The sequence below is a fragment of the Cebus imitator genome, unplaced genomic scaffold (genome assembly GCF_001604975.1).
Source record: "Cebus imitator isolate Cc_AM_T3 unplaced genomic scaffold, Cebus_imitator-1.0 Scaffold319, whole genome shotgun sequence".
Lineage (NCBI taxonomy): Eukaryota > Metazoa > Chordata > Mammalia > Primates > Cebidae > Cebus > Cebus imitator.
In genome coordinates this window covers 1,478,118-1,487,373 of record NW_016107634.1, presented here as the reverse complement: position 1 = coordinate 1,487,373, position 9,256 = coordinate 1,478,118, and the positions used below count along the sequence as shown (strand labels likewise).

Sequence of the window (9,256 nt, the reverse complement as noted above, 5' to 3'; positions counted from 1 at the left end):
AGGTCAATCCAGAATCATAATCTGAAGTCTAAAAACAGAGAAATTCACGAGTAGAAAAAACTCAGTATGAATGAACTTGACCTGATACCAAAACCTGAAAAGACATTACAAGAAATTGTATGCCAATATTCTAATAAACATAAACATCAAAATCTTTTAAGAATATTATTAAACCAAGTCCAATAAATACAAAACTAAAGCTAGTAAATCATAACTAGTGATCTTAAGGATGCAAGGTTAACTTAACAATTGAATGTCCATATATTTTACCACTTTAATATAATACTGGAATAATGGAGAAAAATCACATGGTCATCTAATCAGTTACAATAAAAAATATTTGATCAAACTCAATATTATCTCCTGATGAAATTAAGATGCACTAAAATTAGAAAATTGCTGCACTGAAATTTTCTTTTAAATGGGAATTGAATATTTACCCAAGTATGTTCATAGAATTTAAGAAAAGCTTCCAGAGGAGCATACTTTTGAGTTTAGTCTAAAATAGCAAATTAAGTTAGAAGAGAAAGAACCTTCAGGAAAAGTTGTAGATTTGAGTAAGTGTAATCTATTTCAGAAGTCAACAATTAGTTAAATATTGCTGGAACATCCATGAGGAAATTTGAAAATATGAAATATTTTCTATATAGAGATAGAAAAGACTAAGCTTACGTTTCTTGATTGTCATATACAAGGGTTATGTAAAAAATTTGGTGATGCAATATTTTAAGAAATATGGATCCATGAAGAATTTTGAACAAAGGAAGACTACTATTAGATTTGAATTTCTGAGAGAACACTCAGCAGGCAATAAATAAGCTGAGTGAGTGGAGGTCAATGAGGCTAAAGCCAGAGGGGCTAACAGAGGGCCACTTGACATAGTACAGGTCACACATTACAGAATTAAACTGTGACTTTGAAAAATAAGTGCGCTGAGAAGAACAAAAGTTAATTTTTTTAGGAGATAAATGTGTTGGACTTATAAAATTAATTGAATATTTGATGAAAGGAGAAACCTAGTATATCTCCCAGATTTCTGATCCTCAATCCAGAGATAAGTTGTCAACAGATAGAATATGGGTTCATAAGTAGTTCCCTAAGTAATGCATGCTATGATCTATCCTAAGTAAAACAGTCTAAGCATCTGACATCTGTTAAATGTGATTTAACTATTATAATATTTAATTACTTATGTTCTTTTACTCTCTCCACTTTTAATATGAATAATTATGGCTTAAATAAGTAAGTAAAGTTAAGGAAAAGTAGTAAGGTTCTGTTTGGATATACTGAATTTAAGGTGCCAGTAGGGCATCTGAGTTGAAATAATTGGTAGATATGGATCTGGAAGAGAGCTCTAGTCTTGAGATAGAAATTAAAGCATTGCAAAAATATATTTGAATAAGTAGGGGGATTTGGCATTGCCTGAGGAGACCATAAAATAAGAAGACATAGAGCAAGAACTGAGGAAGTAAGCAAGAGGCAAGAATTCTAATTCTTATATTAGTGATTTAGGGAATTAGGGGTAGCAGCCAGAAGAGCAATAAGAGACAATGAAAAAGAGCAAACAGAAACCACACAAACTGGGAATGCACATGGTAGCTCATGCCTGTAATCCCAGCAATTTGGCAGCCCGAGGCAGGTGGATCACTTGAGGCCAGGAGTTCAAGACCAGCCTGACCAACATGGCAAAACACTGTCACTACTAAAAATACAAAAAAAAAAAAAAATTAGCCAGGTGTGGTGGCACACACCTGGAATCCCAGCTACTTGAGAGGCTGAGGCAGCAGAATCTGTTAAACCCAGGAGGCAGAGGCTGTAGTGAGCCAGGATCGCCCCACTGCACTCCAGCCTGGGTGACAGGGCAAGACTTCGTCTCAAAAAAAGAAAAATAAAAAAGAAATTTTCGAAAAATAAGAATGATGAGCAAAGCCAAATTCTACAGAGAGGTTTCCATAGGGATTAGCAATATAAAGTCACTAATAACCTTAATGAGAGGAGTTTTAATGAAATTATGAAGTTAAAAGATCATATAGCTGTCTCAGAAACAATCATTCGTTTAAGATAACATTGGTTTAGAGACTATTTCTTGGCTCCTGGATAGCCTATGTGATTCAGCCAAGTTATATTAGAAGAGCCTAAGAAATATGCCATATGACTTAATGAAAGTCTTCCAGAGTTCATAGAATATAAGGGAAAAGACTGTCCAAGGGGCCAACTGCCAAATAACGGGGCTGTTATCACTCAAAAGAACAGAAAAAACCATGACACTTAGAAACAGCATCCTATGTGATTCTTTCAGATTTTGCAGCCATAAAAAACGATGAGTTCGTGTCCTTTTTAGGGTTGGAATGATGGAAACCATCATTCTCAGCAAACTGATACAAGAACAGAAAATCAAACACCTTATATTCTCACTCATAGGCGGGTGCTGAACAATGAGAATACATGGAGACAGGGAAGGGAGCATCACACACTGAGGTTTGTGGTGGGGGGAACTAGGAGAGGGACAGCAGGGGGTAGGAAGTTGGGGAGGGATAACATGGGGAGAAATAGGTGATGGGGATGAAGGCAGCAAACCACATTGCCACGTATGTACCTATGCAACAATGCTGCATGTTCTTCACATGTACCCCAGAACCTAAAATGTGATAAAATATATATATATACATTTTTAAAAAATTTTAAATTAAAAAAAAACATTAAAAGAGTAAGAAATAAGAGACCATCTCACTGCTTTATGATTCAAGGAGTTCAAGAAACGGAGCCAGCTACTATGTGCTTTTATAAAGCTCTAAAGATGATACCCACATCTCTCTTCAGAACCCCTTGTTATGCAAGGCCACTCCCAGGGCTAGCAGTGTGGGCCTCACTCAGGTGCTTGTTAGAAACGCAGACGCTCAAGCCTTACTCCAGAACTTTTGGATGACAATCTCCATTTTAATGAGATTAAGATCCCCAGGTGAATTCTTATTTCTGCACATGAAAGTTTGAGAAACTCTTCTAAACCACAATTTCTTTCAGAATAAAATATTTAAATATTTGGTAATTATTTGCTGGTTGACCTATTTAATTTATTTATAGCCCAACTTTTTCCAATAAGTGTTTAAGACACCTTTTAAAGACATATGCACTTTAGAACAATTTAAAAGTCAAAAAAAATTGAAGACCAAGAGTAATAAGAATAGGAACATTTAATAACCAGCATGTATTAAAGACTGCCTGTGCTAAGAGCTTTATATCCAACTTTTATTTTCACAATAACTTTAGAAAGTAATCAATATTATTTCAGTTTTACAGCTGAGGAAACTGTGAGTTAGAGGATTTAAGTAACTTGCCTAAGATTACCAAGTGCTATAAGCAGGGTTTGAACTCAGGCCTGCTCAACACCAAACTACACCCGTGCTCTTAATCACAAAATTCAAAAGATAAAGCGCCTGTTACGTACTCAAATATATTTATAATAACTTACCCTACATTTGGCTTTAAACTTTCTAGAAACTCATGTGAAGAGAAAATATCACTGATTACAACATTCAGAAAGTCTGTATTTAATTGTCTGCCTATCATAGCATTAATTGAGTGATAGAAAAGAGGTGTCACTTTGGTTTTTAGAGAAGCTATGTATTCTTACAAAAGTGTGAGCTATGTAAAACCTCAACAAAATGAAATGCATACCATAGCTTTAAGGTTCTGTTTCTTAGCTAATGGGTATATAAAATATATCCAGAGAGTTTTTAATATTGTAGCATAATCTTATACAAACTTTAAATATATGACTGATAATTTATTAGTCTGAACTAGAAAATGAGGAGGTAGGTGGACAAGCAGTGGCACAGAAGCAGAACAGAGTCAGGAATTCACTTCCTCACCATGTCCACTTTATCCATCGGCCATGAGAGTCAGAGTATCCAGCACCTTAGGCGTTTGGAGGCCTTTAAAAATATTCGAGATACTAAGAAAAAATAATAATGTAACTAAGACAAGAAAATACCAACCATTGAATTAATGATGTGATTAATAATGGCTACATAACAAAGCATTATATTAATGTAATAAAGTATAATATTTAACAATCAGAAAGTTTGCTATATTTAAAAGTAATATTTAGTTTTTCCCTCTTTGCAAGGATTTTTCAATATACTTTGTGATGATCTAGAAATAAATTAATCAAAGACGAATAATTTCTACTCCAGAAAATGTGGGTGTGTATGGATGCATATCTATCTCCAGCAAAAATATTAGAAGTCCTGGCCCCTAGCATAGGTACCAAAGTGAATGAGGATGAGGCTGCTTGACTTCCAGAGCTCCTAGTTTCTCTACTGTGTGCTAGGCTAGAGCAGAGCAGGAAATATCAAAGAGCCTGAAGGCTACCCTCTCCACTCCCACCTCCACTCCACAAATGATGTAAAATCCCTTCCCACACAGTTCCCACACTGTTAGGAAGTGTCCACATGGGTACTAAGGCACTGCTAGGTAAAGATGAGATGTGTGTTTTCTTGGTTTAGCTGGCAAAAACTAGGTTATTAATGCCTGGTTCCATACCAGGAACAAAACCCTAGAATAATCAAACAATTGCCCAGGAAGCCATTTGGATTGAAGTTAGCTTCTCCTTCAAGAACGGAAGAGCTGAACTTGCCAGCTTTGATTTGCACGCCTTTCAGCCACTATTTCCAGCTGATTCAGTTCATACAACTCCAGCTTTCATTTACGGCTGAGCTCATTGACTAAAAAAATAAAGAAGAACTGAAAAAAAGGAAAAAACGAGAAAAGAAATCAAGGAAAGGCTTCATTGATTATTCAGAGTGGTGCTTTGGGAAAGAGAAAAATCTTGTTAGAAGCCTGGCAAACTTATTTCATTAGAGACCTAGTGACATCTTCCAAAACTAAAACATTTCATGAGGTTAGTTTAAAACTTCTAGTGGACTTAGAGTTTGATAAGGATACCCATCCCCATCCACTCTGCTACATTCTTTGCATTCTTCCTCATACTTTTGGCAATGATGAAAGGTTTGCTACTAAAAAATATGCCAAAAGAAAGAAAGAAATGTGACTTATTAGAAATCGGAAATGCAAAAATCAGGGACGCTGATTCTGATCACTCACTGTATCCTCTAAAAGCCCACTTTTCTTTTCTTCTAACATGGTCTTTTGGACTTCATTTACACCATCCTCCTCCCTCATACAAATAGCCCTCCTCAGTCTCCTTTTACCTAATGATTCAGTGCATGTAGTGTTGGTAAATGAATGTGAAAATGAGCATAAGATTTTATAATGGTATGTACAAATCAATTGCTTCCTGAAACTTCAGAGGTCTTCTGAAGTTCTGCACAGTTACCATGTCAAAGAAGAAGGTCTTTTTTTTTTTTTTTAACTTTCTTTCCTCAGATGCATCAAACGCTCCCACTCACTGACCTCTCTCCTTCTCAGAAATAATTAGCCTAAAGGCTAAAACTACCATGGAAATTCATCAAAGAGTAAACTAAAAGATCAAAATGGTTTCGTCATGCCAAAGAAACCTCATTTAGTTCTACAAGAAAGTGGTTAATGATAGTGATTTTATTGCCTTAGAGTATCTTGGTTTCAGGAAATGATCTGGCAAATACTCTGAAATATACCACTAAGATAGTGGTGTTTAGTTAGACAATAATATTACGAGGTAGATACACTGTGAGATGACTACATTCTGGAGAAGTCAACTTGGAGAGGTGCCTACAAGGAACTGATAGAAGATTCCCTTCTTCATCTGTTCTGTAAAGACTTTGTAATTAGAATAAAGACATGAAAAGGATTCTAGTTCAAGCAGGAATGTTAAATTGGAATAAATGTGGAATGGAAGTGATGACAGAATCAATATTAACTATATTCTCAATGAAATAAATATTGACCTAAAAGAAATTAACATCTAACAATAATTTTAAAATCCTACATTTGAATACATTTAAATCAACAGCCTAAATAAGTATTAGAAAATAACTTGTTTCACATTGGTTCATAGCTTACACTGAAGGTATTACTTGACTATGAGCTTAATATATATAAATAGTAAGAAAGCAAAGCTTATGAGCAAACCAGTACATTCCATTTTTGGGAATTTCAAATTGTTAGAAAGTTCTTCCTGATATTGAGCTGGATTCTATACATTAAATTTCATTTAATTTTTCTCAGTGAGAAATGAGGTTGAATTCCTATCAACTCATACATAGATAACAGGATACAGAATTAACTCTGATTATAATGAATCTGATATGACTATGACATCAGGAACTAACGCTCAAACAAATTAGAAAATATTACTTTGCAGTTACAAATTTTAACTGAATTTTAAGTAGTTGCTAACCTAGGCCAGGCATGGTAGCTCATGCCTGTAATCCCAGCACTTTGAGAGGCCAAGGTGGGCAGATCATTTGGAGTCAGAAGTTCAAGACAGCCTGGCCAACTTGATAAAACCATGTCTCTACTAAAAATACAAAAATTAACCAGACTTGGTGGCATGTCCCTGTAGTCCCAGCTACTCAAGAGGCTGAAGCAGGAGAATTGCTTGAACCTAGTAGGTGGAGGTTGCAGTGAGCCAAGATGGTACCACTGCACTCCAGCCTGGAGACAGAGTCAGACACTGTCTCAAAAATAAAAATAAAAATAAAAATAAAGTAGTTGCTAACCTAGATCACAGTATTTCCTTTAGACCATACAATAACATCTTTTTTAATTGGAGTATAAATCCAGCTACCTCATGTATCTAGAAGTATGTGTCCTATATCATCTTTCTACCCCTGTCTCCAGTAAAGTGCCTAGGCATGTGGCAAATGGTGAATAAGTGAATTAATTTTAAAAGACTGACAAGCCAAACTCAGTGAAACAACCTCATGTGGTTGATACTCTTAGAATGTCTATCAATCATTATCTTTTGAATTTTGCGTATATTCTACAGTCTTGGTTATCTGGTTTTCAAGTCTGTAGAAAATAGAAGGAAAATACATGCTACAGTCAAATGTATTGGCATCCAATAAAAATAAAGGAAAACATGGGGAAATTATTCTTTAAAGCTCATATGCACCTAGTTTAGAGTCATTTAGAGAGGAGTCAAGTAACTCCCAAAAACTCAGTTTACCCTAATAAAAGCACCCACGGAGTTTACAATATTGATATTAATTAAGATAAAGTCATTGAGGTATAGTTATAAGGCATGTAATCAGCAATATTGGAAAGTATTGCAGTACTTTTTATAAAACTGTACCTACAAAGTTTGTTAGTTGGAAAACTTACTACATAAAGGTATGAGCCCTCAGCTCTCTAAACAAACCCCACTATTCACGGTTACTTGCTCCCTCTGGCCTCCTGTTTCACTAAACTTTTAGAAAACCTCGATAGCAACTCATGTTACCAGCTTCCAGCAAGTGATCTTTCTTATGATCAATTCCCATTTTCACCTTAAGTTATCATAATACCTCAGAGTGGTAGAATAAGGTCATCATATCCAACTTATGAATATGTCAAGCAAATTAACACACAGAAGAGTAAAACAGGAGAAAAGTGAGCCAGTCTATTCATCGAAGGAGAAAGAATTTCTTTTTTACTTAACTATTCATTTAGACTGAACAACTTTATAGTATGAATGCACAATAAAGACCAGGTACCAGGCTGGGTGATGCAAATGTAGAGATAAGCACATCTCTTGGGAAAGTACATAAATATTTCAAAGAATAATTTCAGAATGAGTTAAAAATCAGAAGGTATCATATATACGGTACTAAACTTTCTTCTTCAGAGCATATTTCCATACTTAGTTGGACTAAATAAGGCTTAACTACTTTTCACCCCCAAATAGTATGATTCAATCTTGCTCAATTCTACAAAATCACTGTGAGATAAACATGGCAGGCATTGTTAATTTGCAGTTAATAGACTATAAAATTGAAGATTTAATAGATGCATAACTTACTCCCAACCACACAGATAGTTAATACCGAAGCCAGATAAGAAGTTAACTTGAATTGAGTCTTAATTATTCTGTTTATTATGTAATAACTCTCATTCGTGTTTCATGAAAGTAATGATCAGCCATCCCATTTTATAGATTAAAATCTCTGTGCTATGTTTACAAAGCAGCACATTGAATAACTGAGGCTTGTTCCCCAAATGATGTGATATTTGCTGTTTGGTTCATAAAAATATTTCTGTTGCCTCCTTTGGCATTTCATATGCATAATTTATAAACAATTAGCTGTCACCTCTACTTTTAGTGCTTCTTTCAAATAACTTTTATTTCCAAAGGACTTGTAAAAAGTAATTTAAGTGGCCCAAACCTGATCACTACTATGTATATTTAAAGCTTGTCAGCTATTGTTGGTATGACATGGAGTTTCTTTCTGCTTAGAGTCACCCAGGATGTGAAATAAGTAAAACAAAATATGCATTTTTTCCAGAGAATTTTAAAAGGGGGAATGACCTTAAATCGGTCCTTAAACTCCTAATCCAACAACCAGAATTTGTTTAGTTCTGTTATATACAAGATTCTGTGAACATATAAAATGTACTATATGACCCTCATCCATAAAGAACTTAAACTAAAATTTGAAGGTTTTCATAATAATGTGATAATGCCTATATTCAATATGACAAAATGTTCCATGCAATTAAAAGTCTTACAAATACATGATGATCTTGCCTCAGTTTAAACTCTCTCACTGATTACTTGATGACAATAAAAAATCTGATATAGTGTCAAAAATGGATAGGAAAAAAAAAGGCTTACATTTTATGTGCTCAAAACTGTCTATAGCACAGTTCATTCTGAAGCCAGTGGGGCCTATTAAATGACTTATTTTCTTTAATAATGTTTTTTTCCAGATTATAAAAGATATATATGAGAATTACTTTCAACAGTTGAGTTCCCCTAGAAACCCAACCAGAAAAATCTATTGACTAAGCAAAGCTAATATTATTAAACTTACCACAGCAACAAATAGGATAACCTTGACTACATCTTAGTGTCTCCGGAGGAATAGGTGAAAGAGGGTATTTCCAGGGCTTTAGGGTCAGGTCTCAAGTGATATAAGGTGAAGCTTTCAAAGCAGGGAATTGATTAGGATTCAGCAAAGTTCATATTATAATAGTTTAGTGAGGTAGAAGTCTTATAGTGAGTTTTAATAAATGAATTGTTTAATAAACAAGCTGTTCATGCCTGTAATCCCAGCACTTTGAGAGGCCAAGGTGGGCAGATTACCTGAGGTTGGGAGTTCGAGGCCAGCCTGACCAA

At 34.9% G+C, this 9,256-nt stretch overlaps 1 protein-coding gene and 1 non-coding gene across 4 annotated transcripts in view; one reads left to right on the top strand and one right to left on the bottom strand.

Annotated features, from left to right (window-relative positions):
• PTN (pleiotrophin) overlaps positions 1-9,256 on the bottom strand; it is a 114,214-nt gene that overhangs the window by 46,073 nt on the left and 58,885 nt on the right. The window lies entirely within an intron of this gene.
• On the top strand, positions 8,646-8,721 carry LOC119467703. Its single transcript, XR_005196296.1, has one exon. It is a non-coding gene; the product is annotated as a small nucleolar RNA SNORD81 (small nucleolar RNA).